Source organism: Callithrix jacchus, chromosome 1 (genome assembly GCF_049354715.1).
Source record: "Callithrix jacchus isolate 240 chromosome 1, calJac240_pri, whole genome shotgun sequence".
Taxonomy (NCBI): Eukaryota; Metazoa; Chordata; class Mammalia; order Primates; family Cebidae; genus Callithrix; species Callithrix jacchus.
This window is the reverse complement of record NC_133502.1, coordinates 180,786,986-180,806,428: the sequence shown is the minus strand read 5'-3', so window position 1 is coordinate 180,806,428 and position 19,443 is coordinate 180,786,986. Positions and strand designations below refer to the sequence as shown.

General features: G+C 53.7%; 1 protein-coding gene across 14 annotated transcripts in view; it reads right to left on the bottom strand.

The window, feature by feature from the left end:
• NTNG2 (netrin G2) overlaps nucleotides 1-19,443 on the bottom strand; it is an 81,607-nt gene that overhangs the window by 28,000 nt on the left and 34,164 nt on the right. The gene's annotated exons all lie outside the window — the stretch shown is intronic.

Sequence of the window (19,443 nt, the reverse complement as noted above, 5' to 3'; positions counted from 1 at the left end):
TGAATGAATGAATGAATGGGGTGTGGGGAAGCAGCGAAGGGCTGACCTGCTGCCTACAGCTTACAGGCTTTTAAATCGTCAGAGATTTGTTTTACTATTTGCATACACCTATCACACTGTGCCTCAAAGAAAGGGTCCTGGGTAGAGAGCTGATGCCTGAGCACTCACTTTGCATGAGGAACGGTTCTAAGAGCACCCCCCGAATTAGCACATTGGCCCTTCATAACAATCCTATGAATGATGTGTCATTATTATGTCCATTGTGCAGATGGGAAGACTGAGGCCTGGGATGGTGAAGTGAGCTATCTGAGGTCCCACAGCTGGTAAGGGGCAGAGGCAGGACTTGAATCCAGGCAGCTCGATTTTGAGCCACACTTAGTGTCTGTGCTCTGGGGTGGCCCATGGGGCAGGGGCCCAGGAGCCGGCTATGGTGCTGGCGGGTAGGGCTTCTGCCTGGCTCATGGTGCACACAGCTGCGTGGCCTGCACAGGTTCTTAACCAACCTGAGTCTCGGCTTTCTCACCCAAATACTGGGAAATACTATCTTGTTTATGCCACAGGCTGCTGGCCTTCTGTGATTTCTCTGCCCTGTTCCGGAAGGCCCTTGGGATTTGAAGTAGATGAAATAAATAAGCAAGCACATAGAAATAATTTGCTGAGCGCTCATACGTGGACTGACACCATGCATTATTAACCAAATCCTCATGAAAACCCTGAAAGCATGGCTCTTCCCACTTTATAGGTGAGAATAAGGCTCAGATGGGTCAAGGGCCAGGGCTCTGGGTGGAAGAAGCAGGCTTGGCAGTGGGGCCACATGGCACTAGAGCTGGATCTCACAGCCACCTGCCCCCTGTGTCTCTCTCATCCCATGGGGACAACGAAAGGGCAAGGAAAGGGGCCACTAAGCCAAATGCCCCCATGCCTGCCACCTGTGGCCCCGCTTGCCAATTCTGTGGCCCGGCCATGGCCAAGGAAATGCAGTCACTGAAGAAGAAAGAAGCCCCTTTGCCACGTGCCCACCTGGCACCAGCCTCTGCCTGCATCCAGACCTGGGTGGGCAGCCTGGGCTCCTGGCTGCACTCCAGCCTGTATATTTGCTCTTCTTCTGTGGGATCAATTTTCCCAAGGGATTGCTCTCTGAATTTGACCTTCAGGAACCATCCATCTCACTGGAAAACCATCACCTGGGCCACCTGATCCCCCGACACAGCACTTTTCAGCTCATCCATCAGAAAGCATGATTTAATAATGAACATAGAGACAGGGCAAGCTGGCCAGCCCATGAGGCCAGCAGACCCTCCCAGGCCACCAGGGCTGTTCCCTCTCCATCCCTGCCCCACTGTAGAATCCCATGGCTTTAGCTCTTCAGACTGCAGCAGGAAGGCTCCATAGGAGACACACACACACACACACACACACACACACACACACACACAGAGAAAGAGAGAAGCTAAGTCAGCAGCCAGATTCACACCTAGGTTTTGCTACTTATTTGCTAGGTGACTTTGAGCAAGTCACTTCTCTGGGTTTAATTTTTGGTAAATGTCTAACACACTGGCTGGCACACAGTAGGTGCTTATGTCTGCAGAAAGCAGCAAGGGAGGTAGAGATAAGGCATGGGAGCTCTCTGCACAGCATACAGCAAGCAGTATTTGCTGGGTTAAAGGCTGGTTAGTGCCACTGCTGGGCTGCAGCATCAGGTTCACGGTGGCCAGATAGGTTCAAACCTCTGACCCTCAAACTGGGCAAAGGCAGGTGACCAGTCTTGGGGACTCAGCCAATGTCCTGTAACCCTGGGAAATGTCTGTTCCCATGTGGTAGGGCTGTCGGAGGTCAGGGATGGGCGAGCTGAGCTGGTACCCTCGAGTGCTCAGTGCTGGGTCTGGCACAGAGTGCGCCGTACCGTAAACATCAGCTATTATTATTGTCGCTATTGTTACAAGTGTTGATATTGTTAACAGCCAACAAGTGACAGAAGGAGGGAGAGGTGAGAGTACAGGGGCTCCTAGGTGCAAAGATCGGCCTCATGTGACTGCCTCAAGGTGCCTGGCCCCAGGGAAGAACCCCTCATTCATGCTGTCCTGTCTAACACCTGCCCCAGAGCCTCTTTCAGCAGCCTGCAGCTCCCCAAAACAAAGATGCTCAACGCATTCTCCAAGCCCCTGGGGCCCAGCACAAGGGGGGACACACCCACTGGCCTCTTGGAGGATTCAGTAATATATTGCCAGATATTTACCCTTTATTTATGTATTTATTTATTTTGAGACCGAATCCTGCTTTGTCATCTAGACTGCAGTGCAGTGTTGCAATCTCGGCTCACTTCAACTTCTACCTCCTGGGTTCAAGCAGTTCTCCTGCCTCAGCCTTCTGAGTAGCTGGGATTACAGGCATGCATCACCATGCCTGGCTAATTTCAGTATTTTAGTATAGACTGGGTTTTATTATGTTGGCCAGGCTGGTCTTGAACTCCTGACCTCAAATGATCTGCCCACCTCGACCTCCCAAAGTGCTGGGATTACAGGTATGAGCCACTGCACCCAGCCTCCATTGGGCTCTTGGAGTCACTTCCCTACAGAGCCCCATGCCACGACAGTTGCCAGATTTCCCAAATAAAAATACAAGACACAGAGTTACGTTTGAATTTTAGGCCCAGTGCAGTGGCTCATGCTGGTAATCCTAGCACGCTGGGAGGCCCAGGAAGGAGGATCACCTGAGGACCAAAGTTTGAGACTAGCCTGGGCAACATAGTGAGACCTCCAGCTCTACAAAAAATAAAAAACCTAAATTCATCAGGGCATGCTGGTGAGCACCTGTCATCTTAGCTACTTAGGAGGCTGAAAGAGGAGGACTGCCTGAGTCCAGGAGGTTGAGGCTGCAGTGAGCCGTGATCGTGCCACTGCACTGCACTTCAGCCTGGGTGACAGAGCAAGACCCTGTCTCTAAATATATATATACACACACACACACATATATGTATACACACATATATATACATACATATATACACACACGTATATATACACATATATATTTGAATTTTATATAAATAACTAATAATTTTGTTAGTACAAGTATGTTCCGTGAAATAGTTGGGACATTCTTATCCTAAAAAACAATGATTCCCTTGCTTATCTGAAAATCAGATTTAACTGGCATTCTGTATTCCACCTGGCAGGTTCCCCTGCCACCCTGCTCACCCATGTGGCCGTCTGGCCCCTCTGTTCAGACCCTGACTTCTCTCTCGGCCTGATACGGGGCGCACTCACTCGCCAGCTGGAAGCTGGCCTTCGGCCAGCAAGGACAGAGCCACAGCCACCTTCTCAGCTCAGTTTCCCTTTTTCTTGAATTGACGAGTCCCTAGGGAGCCCCCGGAGACCACAGCTGTTAGGAGGCAGTGCCAGGCCTCACCTCCAGGGGAATGCCCAGCCCAGACAACTCGAGTTCTCCTGGCAACGTGGCAGGCCCAGCTGGGGGCCCGACAACCACGCGAAGGGCGACAGGGACCCTGGCCCGTGCCAGGTGGGAGCGTGTCCTGCCCTGCAGGGAGGGGCAGGCAGTGCCCGGGAGCTGCTGCGGGGGCACCATCTGGACCCAGGCCTGGCACCAGTCGCTCCACAAAAATCGTGAGCGGGGCCCTTCCCTCCTCCCAGGGAGAGAGGAGCGGGGGGTTTGGAGAGTCTCCCAGACAGGAGGGCGGGTGGAATGTAGGTCAACTCCTGGCTGCCGGAAAGTGATGTCATCCACTCCTTGAGGGGGATGACGGAGGAAGCGGTAAGTTTGGGTGAGCAGCCAGGGATGGTGCCGGAGGTGGGCAGGGAGGAGGATGCCCCAGGGCTGGCTCCCCCAAGAGGCAAAGCCCCACGGGGATTTTGGAGCGTTCATGGTGCTGGCTCTGAACTGTGGAGGGCAGGTGCTGGTCGGGGAGAGCTAGTCCCAACTCTGCGAAAGCACCTCCTTGCAGAAGCAGGGGGGTTCCTGGTCATTAACCACATTGCCTGGTCCCTTCCTCGTATGTTACCCCCATCCCCACATTATTACATGTCTGGTATACGGAGACCAGCCTCGCAAAGCTCTGGTACCTTGAGGGATAAACTACTATTTTAAAGCAGCCAGCAGTGTTTTCCCATTTCTCTTGTCAGGTAGAGCATTTATCTTTGGGTGAAGAGTGTTCTTTTGTTTTGGGAAAAACATTTTCATGAGCCTCTGGGTCATGGACAAAATACCTAAAGCAAATCCCAGCTCTTCCGCTGGCCTGGAGATGCTCTCACGGGAGATTGGCATGTTCTGCAGGGTGAAGGAGGAGGTGAGGCACCAAGGGCGCTCCCTTCCTGAAGGACTCACATAGCTGGGGTTGGGGGCCTGGCTGCAGTGAGGAAGGATGTGTCCCTGGGAGGGGGCTGGGACTCACATGGCCCGAGGGGCTTCCCCTCCCCAGCCAGTGGGTGGCGTGACCCACAGATGGATGGCCTCAAGGTTGGTGATGGCTAATGGAAATCCTCTCAAGTCCTGCTTTTTTTTTTTTTTGAGACTGAGTCTTGCTCTGTTGTTGCCCAGGCTGGAGTGCAATGGTGCCATCTCAGTTCACTGCAACCTCCGCCTCCCAGGTTCAAGCCATTCTCTTGCCTCAGCTTCCTGCATATCTGGGATTACAGGCATGCACCCCATGCCCGGCTAATTTTTTTTTTTTTTTTGTATTTTTAGTTGAGACAGGGGTTTCACCATGTTGGCCAGTCTGGTCTCAAACTCCTGACCTCAGGTGATCTGCCCTCCCAAAGTGCCGGGGTTACAGGAGGGAGCCACCGCACCCAGCCTCAAGTCCTCCTTTTCAATGTGGTGGTTCCCATCTGCTATGTCCATCTGAGTCAAGGTGTCTTGAAACACTGTGGCCTGAGGGTCTTGGTCTTCTTTGGCCGGTTGGAGAGATGTGTCCTTGACTCGGGAGATGGGCAGCAGGTAGAGAAGCAAGGAATGGTCAGGAGGGAAGTTTGCAAAGGCCAGCTTGATGAGGAGGAGACAAGTGACCAGAGGACACACGGATTTGAGGATCATGGTGAAAGAAATGTGGTAGCAAACTGGACTTCCAGCTAATTCATGCAATGGAGAGCCTCAGGCACGAGAGGGAAGGAGGCTGCTGGATGCTGGAGAACTTGAGACCACTTGGGTCAAAGGACTGCCATTCAAACCTGAGAACCCAAGAAAGGCAGGGGGACCAACAGCAGAGCTGTAGGGACAGAGGGGAGGTCTGGGCAGCCTGGGTTGGTGCCCTGGCACAGCCTGGCTTTTCCAGGGTAACGTGGACAAATGCTGGTTGCTGCGTCTCCTGGAACGCAATCAGGCTGGCAATTGAGTTCATTGGCTAAATCGAATTTGGGCTTCTGTGCGAAGGCCTTTTCTATTAAGTGCTTTAACGTACCTTACCTCCCCAGTCTATTGATAAATCCTATTACCCATTACAAAGTCAGAGGCAGCTTCCTTGCATACAAGACAGAGCGGGTGCTGGTGGGCTTGGGTATGCGGCTTAGGGGTAACATGGGAGGTATGGCCAGGGTCTGGGAAGGCGCCCCCAGCCTGAGCAGCCTGGCCGACCTAAGCGGCCCAGCACCCCCGGGGGAAGAACCAGGCCCAGGTGGTGGCCCAGAGAGGCCCATTTCTCACCCAGGGAAAGCGAGAGAAGGAGCAGGGTGTGATGGTGGAAGGGAGTGAGGCGGCAGGGGTGGGTGTTAGCAAGCCCAGCTGGTCCTGCCTCTCTGCCTCCTAGTGCCCGTATTCCAGTCTCTTTCTTCACTGGAAAGAGTTCCAGATAGTATGACTTAATTGTTCACATAAGTTCATTTGTTCATGAATGAATAAATGACTGACTGATTGACGACTGAATGAATGAATAAGTGAATGAATGAATGAATTCCATACATTTACAGCACACCTACCTGGTTCTGGGTGCTGGTGCTATGGTGAGAACAAGCCAGACCCCATCCCTGCTCCCTTGGAGCTCAGAGCATATGGGGGCGGGTGTCAGACGTGTACGTGCATAGCTATGGAGCCATGGCAAGGCTGTGAGACTGCCATGAGCCGAGAAGACTGGAGAAGGGAACTGAGGGGCTGGCTGCGCAGGTCTCCAGCCTTCAGGAGTTCCAGAGAGCTGCTCTCTGAGCCAAGCCCCGAGGGTGAGGAGTTTGCCAGATAGGAAGGCTGGGGAGGGCTAGGTCACAATCCAGGTAAAAGGAATAGCCCCTAGGCCAGCATGAGGGACCCAGTCTTCGGGGTGGCTGATCTTGGGAGTCTCAGAGCCCAGGCGGCAGAAGGATGTGAGAGGGAAAGTCTGTGGTCACAGAGCATGGACTCAAGTCCAAGGTCAGTAGGAAACCCCCAGAGGTATTGTGCAGAGAAGTGACTGAGTCTGTGTTTAGGGACAAAAAACTACAGAAAGGGCAAGACTGAAGGGAGGGAGGGAGGCCAGTCATGTCTGCAAAAAAATCCAGCCTGCACCTCTCTTCTAGGGGGCAGGGCTGGTGATGGGGGTCCACCTTGGGACCCAGTTCAGTCTGAGAGTGGGATGGAGGGAGGGTTAGGAGCCCAGAGGGGCATTTCCCCCCAGAGTGGAAAGATGCCTCAAACTGGGGGAGAAGCAGAGAAGCCCCGAGCCCAGGGTAGTCCAGCCAAGGCCTCCTGTGGAGGCCTCCACTCACCCTGTGGGTCTGCGTCTGTGGGCAGGGGTGCAAGGCAGTTGTGGGGAGTGTGATGTGTCTATGACTGGGTGTTTCTGGAAGTGGATTCATGTGTGTGGGTGGGGCAGGTGTGTGCTTATGTGTGAGTCAGGGGCATGTTACAGATAAGTGAATGCCTGCGTGTGTGACTTGGCGTGTACATCTAAGAGAGCATCTGTGAGTCTAAAACAGGCTTCATATGGGATGAAGGGCCAGGGATCCTCTATAGTGACCGCCCCACGCTCCCTCTGCTGAGAAGTAGAGGGAGGCAGCCCAACCCAGGGGCAGAAGGCAAGAACAACGTCTGAGGATGACCCTGGACGTGGCCCTTCCTCTCCCTACCTAACTTCCCCTATCCAGTCCCGTCTGTCCTGCTCAGTCACAGCTGGGGCCCAGCAAGCCACAGAGCTCCTGGGGAAGGAGCCTGCTGGGTCTTGTGGCCACAGACCCAGCGGCAGTGGTCCAGGCAGAAGGGGTTAGGACTCATCCCCCATCTGCTGTTGGTGGCAGCCCTGTCCTCCAAAGTCCCTTTGGCTACACCTACTGTGGACTGGCCTTCTCATTCCTGCAGGACTGTTGACTGATGAAGGGACAGAGGATAGAGCTGGAGATGAGGCCGAGGGATTACACTTGGCCCCCAGGCCAGACAGAGGAACATGGGCTGTGTGTTCAGGTGACAAAATACCGACTCCTTCAAAGGAACAACAGCTCCCCTTCCTCTGAGCCTGCAAGTCTCAGACAATCTTTACAACAGTGGGTTCCCATTTTACAGGTGGGGAAACTGAGGCCTGGAGAAATGGAAGAGACTTGTCCAGGAAAGAGCTGGAATCTCAGGCAGGCACCGTGTTCTCTGCTGGCTGGCACCGTGATGTGCCACTCTTCACTCAGGGCAAAGGGACTTCTGTGAGTCACCAGAGTGGGCCACTTTGGTTGTGGGGATGGACACAGAGTCTCTAGAAGGTGCTAGAAGCAGTGTTTCTGACCTGAATATGAAATCACCCTTTCCTCTTTATGCATCCTGGTGGGACCTCTGTCCTCTCAGCTCTCCGCCTACCCCGATCACTTCCTCGGCGCCTGTCCCCAGCGTCCCTCCCGCGCCCCCCCACAGCTATCTTCAGTCCTGATGGATTCTTCCCATCCCAACGCCAACGCTGCCTCGCCTCCCGCCTTTCAGGAAGAGCCCTCTCCCCTCCCCATTCCCCCAGCAGTTCGCACCCCATCTCCCTTCCGAGCCAAATGTTTTCAAAAGCTTGCCTACACCCCTTCTTTTTCAGCCCTTATTCACTCTTTTAAAAGTGTTGACATTCACCTCTGAAACCACCCCACCCGGACTCCCAGGCTCTGTGTGCTCTGGGTGCCTCTGCTGTGACCTCTGTCTTCCCAGGTCCATGGGCCCTCACTGGCCTCCTCCACTTGGACCCTCTGCAACATGGACACAGGTGCCCGCTGCCCCGGAGGCGCCGCTCCCACGTGGCTTTGGAGCACCGCCCTGCCAGATCCCCCCAGTCTCTGCTCCCAGGACTGCAGCCCGCCTGGATCCCCGGCTCCCCTCTTGGAAGTCTCGCACGCCCCCACGCCGGGCGTCATCGTCACCGCCAGCCCAGGACTCCCCGAGCCCAGTCTCGCCTGCGCTTCACACTCGGAGGCCCAAATGCTCCGGATGCCTCCAAAATGCTCGCAACCAACAGGTCCAAAATAGAAGTCAGGCTTCCTCCAGTGCACCGCCGCGCTGGAAGACGGCCTGGCGGTTTCTCAGAGTTAAACACGCTCGCCATACGACCCAGCCGTCCACACCTGGGTGTTTACCCAAGAGAAGTGAGAACTTATGTTCACCCAGAAACCTTTCCACGAATGTTTATAGCAGCTCTATTCATAATCGCCCCAGACTGGGAGCCGCCGACACGTCCTTCCACGGAGAACGGGTAAACAAGCTGTGGTGTGCCGCACGCGGCGCGGTCCTACTCTGGAGTGAGGAGCCTGAGCCACGCCAGGAGCCTCAGAGGCACGGGGAGGATGAGGAGGCCCTTTGAAAAAGCCGCCTGCTGCAAGACTCCACTTACAGGACATTTTCAGAAAGGATGGGGAGCAGCCTGGGGGCTTTCAGGGGTCTCGGGAGGGGCAGGGGGTGGCTTCAGAGGGTAGCACAGGGACCTTCTGGGGGGATGGGCTGTTGTGGACCCAGGCTGTGGTGGCAGTTGCGTGAATCTATCCAGGTGCTAACGTTCCTAGAACTGTACCCCTAAAAGGCCCATTTTTGCTGTATGAAAATATACAAACCAGAAATTAAAAAAATCTCCTCCAGAGAATTCCCTCACCTCTGTCCTCAGCTGATGACACAAAATCTCCATCCACCCAGTGTCTCAAAGCCAGACGCCTGGGAGTCGCCCAATGCCTCCCGCCCCCTCCTCCCCCAACCACTCTGCAACACTGCCACCAAAGGCCACCTCCAGGAGGCCCACGCCATGGCCGCTGTCTCCGCCAGAACCTGGCCAGGCTGCTGTCGGTCTTGGTAGGACTTGCCCAGTCTCCTGCTGGTCTCCGGCACCACCACCCCCACCTCACATTTCCAAACACCAGAAATGAGATCACACCTCTCCCCTGCCTGTAGCCCGGCAAAGCCTCCCACCAAACTTCAACCCAAACCAACTTCCTCCCTCGGCTGCAGGGCTGGCATGATCCGGCCCTTCCTGCTCCGCTCTGGAGCCTCACCCACCACAGGCGCGTCACACGAAGTCCTTAGATGGCGTCATGCCTGTCCCGCCTGCTGTCTCCCTGCCACAAATGCTGTGCCCCACCCCCCTTCAGTTCTCTCCTTCAGAGCCCCCTCCCTGGAGGGCCTTCCCTGACACCCGGGTCCAGATCTCAGGTTGGTTCCAGCTCCACTCCCATATTGCCCTGGGTTTTCAGATAGGTCTCGCTCTGTTGCCCCGGCTGGAAGGCAGTGGCATAGTCATAACTCACCACCTACTTGACCTCCGGGGCTCAAGCAATCCTCCTACCTCAGCCTCCCAAGTAGCTGGGACCACAGGCGCACACCACTGTGCCTGGCTAATTTTTGTATTTTTTGTAGTGACGGGGTTTCACTCTAGTGATGGGGCAGCTCAAGAGAGCTGCCATCCTCAGCCTCCCAAAGTGCTGGGGTTACAGGCGTGAGCCGCCGTGCCTGGCCGTGCCCTGGGTTTGTTTCCCACCGTGCGCCTGTGGGCACTGGTGGGCACTGGGTTTGTTGACTCCTGCTTTTCCACTACTTGAGCATCGCCCCCTCCATGCTCTTGGACCCTGGAACCCTGCTGTGTCCAGCACATTGTAGGTGCCTGCCGTGGGCCGAATTGTGTATCCCAAAAAGATAGGTTGACATCTTGACCCCAGGTGCCTGTGAATGTGACCTTACATGGAAATGGGGTCTTTGTGGATGTGATGAGGATGTAAGTTAAGCTGAGCTTGTGATGGAGGAGGGTGGGCCCTTATCTGATGTGACTGGTGTTCCTTTAGGAAGAGACGGGGGATATGGCATGTAAGACAGATGCGCAGGGAACAGACAGTCTGGAGACAAGGCAGAGACTGCAGTGACGCAGCTGCAAGCCCAGGACCGCCGCCAGAGGCTGCCGGCCCCGCCAGGAGCGAGTGGAGGGCGGAGGGCATAGGACAGGTTCCCCCACGCAGGTTCCAGAGCGAGCCTGGCTGCACCCTGATTTCAGACTCCCAACCGCTACCTGGTTTGTGGTACTTTTTTATGGTGGCTCCAAGAAACCAAGGCAGTGCCCATTAGAAATATGTGCTGATCATCCCTGCAAGGTCTGAGAAAAAAACATCTGTTGAGTGAATTAATATGATGGTGAGAAAACTCGCAGAGGAAATGCCTTCTCAGGCAAGAGAAGAAGGAACCCTGATTCTGGCCAGTGCTGCTGGGAAGGCACTGCTGTGCGTGACTCTCCCAAGCACCCACAGGGCTCACTGTGCCTCCTGTGATCCTGGCCAAACCCAAGATGCCCCTCCTGCCCCCTTCACCCCACCCAGCAGTGGAGCAGAGCCAAAGACCAGAGGAGCCTCCAGGCCCAGGGGCCAACAACCCCACACTTGGCAGCAGATTCCCCCAGCTCTTTAGCACAGTCTGGCCCCTCCCCAACACTGGCACTTCTCATCGGAGGCTGACGTGGTCTTTAATCATGCCTGCCTGCTTTTTGGTGGGAAGCAGAGTTCAGGGGGTCTGGGAGGTGCAGTTAAAGGTATGCAGACTGTACCTAACAAAATGTCTATCCCCAAAGACCTGATTTCCCCAAAAAGTTGGGTTTATAAAATGAAAAGCAGGACCAGGTGTGGTGTCTCACGCCTGTAATTCCAGCACTTTGGGAGGCCAAGGCAGGCAGATCACTTGAGGTCAGGAGTTCCAGACTAGCCTGGCCAACATGGCAAAACCCTGTCTCTACTAAAAATTCAAAAATTAGCCAGGTGTGGTGGTGGGTGCCTGTAATCCCAGCTACTCGAGAGGTTGAGGCAGAAGAATTGCTTGAACCCAGGAAGCGGAGGTTGCAGTGAGCAGAGACTGTGCCACTGCACTCCAGCCTGGGCAACAGAGTGAGACTCCATCTCAAAAAAAAAAAAAAGAAAGAAAGAGAAAGAAAAGCAGAACACAAAGCTGCCTTTCCAGGGACTCTCCAAATGTTTTAGGATCCTGGAACCCCTTCGAGAGTGGAACAAAAACTAGGGTCTCTCCTCAGCTGACTGCACACACATGACACTCAGCATATATTTTAGGGAGTCCATGGGTCCTTGAGACCCATGCTTTGCCCTCCTAAAAGCCCATAGGCCCCGGCAGAAGAACCCCCCAGGCCCTCTGTGATCTGCTGTTCCTTCTACGTAACCAGACAGCCATGACTCCTCTCCCTGGATGGTCTCGCTTAAGCCCCAGGGTGATTGTCTCCATTGTGTGGAGGTGGGAAGGAGGCAGACAGGTTAGGTGGCTTGCCCAGGCCCACACCTGACCCAGGATCTGCACCTGGACAGTCTGACATGGAGACCACCACCCGCCTATTTCCTTTATTTTTTCGTGTGCTAAAATGTATGTATATATTCATCACCTTACCATTTTTTATTCTTTTTCTTCTTATTTTTTTTTAAGATGGAGTCTCACAATGGAGTGCAACTTCCACCTCCCCGGTTCAAGTGATTCCTGAGCCTCAGCCTTCTGAGTAGCTGGGTCTATAGGCGCCCGCCACCATGCCCAGCTAATTTTTGTATTTTTAGCAGAGATGGGGTTTCACCATGTTGGCCAGAATGGTCTCGATCTCTTGACCTTGTGATCCGCCCACCTCAGCCTCCCAAAGAGCCACCAAATCCAGCCCATTTTTTTTCCTTTTGAGATGGAGTCTCTGTCACCCAGGCTGGAGTGCAGTGGTGCGATCTCGGCTCACTGCAACCTCCACTTCCTGGGTTCAAGCCATTCTCCTGCCTCAGCCTCCCGAGCAGCTGGGATTACAGGCATGCACCACCATGCCCGGCTAATTTTTGTAGAGATGGGGTTTCGCCATGTTGGCCAGGCTGGTCTCGAACTCCTGACCTCAAGTGATCTGCCCCCCTCAGCCTCCTGAAGTGCTGGGATGACAGGTTTGAGCCACCATGCCCGGCCACCTTACCATTGTTACATGTACAGTCTGGTGGCATATGCACATCTACACTGCCGTCCAAGCACCGTTACTGTCCCTCTCCAGAACTTTAAACCATCCCAAACTGAAGCTGTCCTCCTTAAACGCCAGCCCCCCATTCTGCCTTCCAGCCTCTGACAGCCACCATTCTACTTTCTGTCTCTATGTATTTGACGACTCTGGGGAGGTCGGATAAGCAGAATCATATGGCACTTGTCTTTCTGTGTCTGGCTTATTTCACTGAGCATCACATCCTCAGGGTTCATCCGTGTTGCAGTGTGTGTTAGATTCTCCCTCCTTTTAAAGACTGAATCATATTCCATTGTATGAATGGCCACGTTTCCTCTCTCCATTTGTTGATAAAGAGTTGTGTGGTTGCTACCTTTTCACTATTCTGAATAAAGCTGCTATAAACATGGGCATACAAGTATCTGTTCAAGTCCCTTCTTTCAATTATGTTGGGTCTATACCTAGGAGCGGAATTGCTGGGTGATACGATAATTCTATATTCAACTCGTTCAGGAGTCACTATGCTGTTCTCCATTGTGGCTGCACCATTTTCATTCCCACCAGCAATGCATGAAGGTTCTGATTTTTCCACATCTTTGCCAACACTTGTTATTTCTTGCTTTTCTGATAATAATCATCCTCATGGGTACATCTATCCATTTTGTTTTCATTGAGATGGGGGTCTCACTGTATTGCCCAGGCTGGTCTTGAACTCCTGGGCTCAAGTGATCCTCCCACCTCAGCCCCCCAAAATGCTAGGATTACAGGCACGAGCCACCACACCAGCCCTTCCATCTATATCTCAGCCTCCTGGCCTCAGTTTCCTCATCTGTGTCGTGGGGAAAATGATCCTCACACGATAGGACTGAATGAGGAGACGCACATAAAGGACTCGAGATGCTCCCTGGGTGATGGGAATTCTCGGTGAATGACCGTTAATATTGCTGAGGAAGGGAGGCTCTGCCCTCCCAGAGTTTCAAGGAGTCAGTGCAGGCAGAATAACATCACAGAATACCCTTCTTGCCCCTGTTTTCCCTGTAACACAGCTGAGAAAGAGATGCAGGGAGGGTGGGTACAGGAATAGGGTGGCTGAAATCGCCTGTCTCCACCCTCCCCTCCCCTCACCCACCTGCCCACCCTCCATGGTTTTCTTCCCTCTGCTGTTTCTACGCTTGTCCAGTGTCCGTTCATCTCCGGTTACGAGGTGATCAATAGGGTCAGGATGTTTATGAAAAAGATAAGAAGGCAAGAAATCGGGGAGAGGGTAAAGGGGGGAACCCCAGGTGGGAGGCAGCTCAGGGACACCATGCAGGGTCTCGGGGAGCTGGGTCTGCAGGAGCCAGGTTTGGCAAGTCCAGGGCTCAGATCTGCCCATCCAGGCCCAGTTCAGCCTCTGGGATCTCACAAGTCTCCTTTTGCTCAAGGAGTTCAGCCTCCTCCTGGGCAGAAAAGCGGTGGGGATGCAATGCCTGGCATGTAACGCACAGGTACCCAATAAATTGTACCTGCCTTTCCTGTTCCCTGAATCCACATTTATTCCTGTGGAACAGAATGGGCACACAAGACCCTAATTTGGTGCAAAGGACCTCCCTTCATCATCTCCCATAGACACCATCCACTGGGCTTGAATACCTCTAGGAATGGGGAACTCACTCCTCCTTTCCTGTTCCTCCTGGCAAAGGACCCACTGGGCTGCCTCCCTGGAGCTTCTGAAGGTTTTCTGGTCAGAGGTACTAGTGTGGGATGATGCCCTCTTCCCTCTGACTCCCAGGCCCAGAGTGGGCAGGGCTAGCCGGGCTGTTTTGCCTGCTCTGGCTCCACTGTGTCCGCCCTGCCGCGGGGCAGCCGAACGTGGCTTCTACTATAGCTGCAGGAGGACACTGAACGTTTCAGAGCATGGAGGCCACCTGGCAGCTCGTAAGCTGCCCTGGGCTGCAGGGATATTTTGTTTTCCCTGCACAGAGTTTAAACAACGTTTTGAAGTAGGTTCCAGCAATATCCTCCCTCAGCAATGTTAACTGTCATTCACTGAGAATTCCCATCCCCCAGGTAGCATCCTGAGTCCTTTATGCATGTTTCCTATCCTGTGAGGATCATTGTTCCCATGACACAGATGAGGAAACTGAGGCCAGGAGGTTGAGATATACATGGAAGGGCTGGGTGTGGTGGCTCGTGCCTGTAATCCTAGCACTTTGGGAGGTTGAGGTAGGAGGATCACTTGAGCCCAAGAGTTCAAGACCAGCCTGGGCAATATAGTGAGACCTCCCATCTCAATGAAAACGAAATGGATTGATGTACCCATGAGGTTGGCTATGATCGGAAAAGCAAGAAATAACAAGTATTGGCAAGGAGGTGGAAAAATCGGAACCTTCATGCATTGCTGGTGGGAATAAAATGGTGCAGCCGCAATGGAGAACAGCATGGTGTCTCCTGAACGAGTTGAATATGGATCCTGCTGTGCACCTCTCTTTGTAACTGCGGAACTGGAATATTCGGTCTGCTGTCTTATGAGGGGCCTGCTGTCTCTGTTTCTCCCCAGACCACACCCTTCCCTATCGCTTCTGCTGATCACCCATATATATTACCTTCTTCTCACTATTTTTATTATTTATTTGAATTTATTATTTTTTTTTAGAGGCAGGATCTGTTTCTGTCACCCAGGCTGGAGTGCTGTGGTGCCATCATCACTCACTGCAGCCTCAACCTCCTAGGCTCAAGCAATCCTTCTGCCTCAGCCTCCCAAGTAGCAAGGACTACAGACACACACCACCATGCCTGGCTTCCACATAAGTTGTGTTCCCAGCCTCTAGACATTTGGGACTGCAACCCCCGTGAACCTGAAGGCAAGCTTTCACACTCCTTTTCTAAGCTCTAGTACCTGGGGTGGGTGCAGTGATGGCCTCCTATCTAGGCAGTCCTGACCCCAAGCCTCTCCCCCTTCCCTCTCCCACTGTCTAACTAGGGGAATGAGATACTGGGATAAGCTCTCTGAATACAGCATTTCATTGACTCTTCACAACAGCCAGCTGAGGTCATTACTATTTCTCCATTTTGCAGATGAGAAAACTGAGGTTCCGACAGGTTAAGGTCATCCATCTCCATGGATGCGGCGGCTCCACCTCTCCAGCTCACTCGAGGACCTTTGCAAAGAGACAGCCTTCCCGATCTCACCCCACGCCTCCCGGTCCCAAAGCTCTCAGTGCTGGGGCTGGGGAATCCTGTCTTAAACAGCTCTCCTGGGAGATGCTGGGTCAGGCTTGGGCCCGGCTTCTCTTAATGGTTGTGTGGAGGGTGGGGGAGGAGGCCCCTCCCGCTCCAAGCACCACAAAGAGATGATCTCATTCCTCCTCAAATCCAGATTCTGCCCCAGATTTGCTGCACAGTCTGAAGCCAGCCACTCTCCAGGCTCTGCACCTGAGTCTTCCCATGTGTGGAAGGGGAAAATAGCTCCCACCCCCTCCTGCCTTCCAGGAATGGGCACGTGGAGCAGGCCGAGGGAGGCAGGGAGGGGCGTGGCTGGGACTTGCGGAAGCCTGTGCTTTTCTCAGAGCCACCACCGCCATACCTGCCCCCCGCCCCATGGGTCTGCAGCTTGGTCAGTCTCCACCTCTTGTCCCCCTCACCATTTGTACCAGCCCCTCCTTTCCAGGGCCCTGAGCTGGCTACAGCTGCTCCAGCTCCTCCTCCACAGGCAGGTGCCTCTGTCCTCCCCCTTCTGCCTACGCCACTACCTGCCATTGGGGTCCCCCTTGGAGCTGGAAACAGCTGACTTGAGTGGCAGAGCAGGGAGCCACCACCCATCAAAGAACCTTAAATTCAGAAGATGAGTCCTATGGCATTGCCCCATCATGCAGGCTGCCTGAGGTCCAGGTGGGCTCAAACCAGAGCTGGGACCAGAAATGAGGCAGCCACTGGGCCACACAGCTTGGTGGCTGAGTCCATCTTGAGCCTGGACATGCTTGGGTCTGGGTGTTGTCCATCTGCCATGTAGCGGAGCTGTGGAATCTCCTTCTATTCCCTGACCTCCTGGGCCTTGGCCTCCTCATCTGAAAACATGAGGCTGAGGGGAGCACTGCCCTTGCAGAGAAAGCTCTAGAGGGCGGGGATCAGGTTCGGCTTGCTCAGTGCTGTGTCCTTGGCTCGTGGGATCTGAGCCGTTCAATAACCATGGGGGAATTAAACGGCTATTGATTAAACAAGAAAATACACATGAAGCCATTAATAACAGTGCTCAATAGCAAACGAGCCCGTAGCAAAAGCTCGATAAACATTTGCCATTCTTCTTAGCGGGCCACAGCAGAGCCACTGGGCAACATGCTAGCCATGAAATTCTGAGGGAATCCCCAGAACACGTTCAGTGTGAAATCCCAGAGCCTGGGAAGCCACAGAGGTCCCCGGTGCCCTCTCAGGAACTTGGGGTCCCACACAACCCTTTGCCACCAGTCCTGCATCTCTGGCTTCTCAGCACGGCTGGGCTTTCCCAGGGGGAACTGAAGAAAGAAAAGGGGAAGAGGCCTCCGTCTTGTCTGAACCGTCTAACCCCACCCAACCCAACGACAAGCTAAGCTCCCGCCTGAAGAGTGCTCACTCTCTCTGTGAATTGATTGCACACTTTCGCCGCCGCCTCAGCTCCTCCCTGCCGCCCGAAGAGGCTGGGTGCCAAGGGGAACCACCTACAGGGAGACGTGGGTTCCAGGCAGCCTCAGGCCTCTTGTCACAGATGGGAAATCGAAGCAGGGTGCAGAGAGGTGGGGTTTGAACCTGAGGTCACCCTGCTGGGGTCGAAAGGGCACCACCAGGCCCTGACCGTCACCATCCAGTCTGGACCCTGTAGCTGGCCCAGACCTGAGGGCCCTGCATGGGCCGCCTTATGAGATGGAAGGCAGGGTCCTTGAATAGCTGCCTTAAGATTAAGGTTTCCCTGAGCAGCCCAAGGTCAGAAGACAGGCCAGGAGCCTGCAAGGCCTGGGGAGCTGGTTCCCAGCCTGGTGGGATTGCGAGGGCTGTGGGCTGTCTAGTAACAACCAGACAATTGCATCCTGAGGGCAGAGCTCACAGAGATGCCCAGAGGCTGATATGGGGTGGTTTCCAGAACATTCCTGATTTTGAATATCCTGTCCCAATTGGAGGCAGGTTAGAGATCGTGGGTGTCGGAACCACAGGCCCCTGTCTGCACCTGTTTCACTCCCATCTGCCAGACTTGAACCTGACTCCTGCTTCATGAACGACCTGCCTTCACCTTTGCCCACCTGGAATCCACATGCATTGTCAACGTGAAACAAAATGCAAACACAAGCTGGAAACAGCAGCATCATAGCGTCCTGCCCAGCCTCACCACGCAGGCCTCACCACAGCACATGGCTGGTAATCGGGCTTCCAGCCTTTCTCCCCAGCTCATGACGTTTCTCCTGGTCCTGTACACACTTATAGCCAATGTCTATTCAAGACGCAGAAAGGATACACAAGGCATATTACATATTTTATAAAAACAGGATTATGCTCTATGTGCCATATGGCAAATCACTTTTTCCACTTGTCAGGAATTACAGATCTGGGTGGGCACCGAGAGGCTGCAGTGGAGAGATGCCAACAGTGATGGTCCCAGCTGGGATTCCCAGGTGCAGCCCCTGCCCGCACCTGCCTAAGCCAGGCTCCTGGCCCCAGCTGCCCCAGCACCCTTGGGTCTCAACTCTGTCCTCCCTCAGCTCACCCCAGCCCTCTCACTCCATTATTTTGACCAGTTTTTTTATTAAACACTTTTTTAAAGCATGTATTCTGTGCCAGGCACTGTTCTGAGTGCTTCACCAACTTTAACTCATCTAATCCCCACCACAATCCAGTGAGAGAAGTATGCTTGTACCATCCTCATTCTACAGATGGCCCAGGGAAGAAGGCGTTGCCCCCGAAGACCAGGACATTATCCACCAAAAGAACAAATGACCCAGGACAGCACAGGACCATTTCATCCTCCACAGTCTCAACAGTTCTTGGGAGGTAAAGGCTGCTTTCATCTCCTATGACAATTTTCTGCCTTCCTCAAAGTTTCCCCAGAACATATTCTTCTCCAGAGCTGGGCAAGAAAGAGCTGTCTCAGCAGGCCTGGGTTGGCCACACCCTGCACATTCAAAGAAAGGTGTGACTCTGGCCTGGCTCCTGCAAGGTGACCTCTAATCCATAAGCCCTTGGAGTGTCCTGTCTGAGAAGAGTGGCCAGGTTTGCCTGTGGTTCTTGGGCCACATCAGAGAGACTATGCTGATGATGAGATTTGTTGGAGGGCCTTGGGCCATATAGTGTCAGCTCGACCTCTGGAGGGATTGGAGTCAAAGGCCGGCCACATCATCAGCAATGCCTACACCATCAACTCCCAATAAAAACTCTGGACACAGAGGCTTCCGTAAGCTTCCCTTCCTGGCAATGGTTCACAAGGGTTGCCGCATGTCACTGCAGGGAAAATCAAGTGCTGCCTGCACAACTCTCCCTGGCAGAGGACAATGAGAAGCTGGCACCTGGCATCTCCCAGACCCAGCCTTGTGCACCTTTTCCTATTGCTGATTTTAATCTGTATCCTTCATTGTCATAAACCACAATTGTGAATATAGCAGCTTTGCTGAGTTCTGTGAGATTTTCTAGTGAATCATGGAGCCTGAGGGTGGTCTGGGAAACCCCGGAATGGGAGAGCCCACTCACTGAGTCAGTGGACAGCCTAAGGGCACTTTATGCCAGAGCAGCACCAGGAGTTAGCCCAGCACTGCACAGACAGGCTCCACTCCTGCCTTCCACGCCTCTAACACATGCACCTCCTTCCATGGAAAAGCCCATGCATTGGATCTGAGCAGCCCTGGCCATCCTAGGCAGACCCTATGATGTAACACCAGGTAATGTCTCCGGAACCAGGTAATATTCCAGGTGCTCGTAACCTCTTGGAAACCAAGTAACATCTTGAGAACCAGATAATGTCCCAGGTACCAGGTAACATCTCAAGAACCAGGCAATGTTCCTCATATCAGGAAACATTCCAGGTATCCGCTAACGTCCCAGATAACAGAACACATCCCGGGTTCCAGGTGACATCCCGGGCTTCCCCAGGC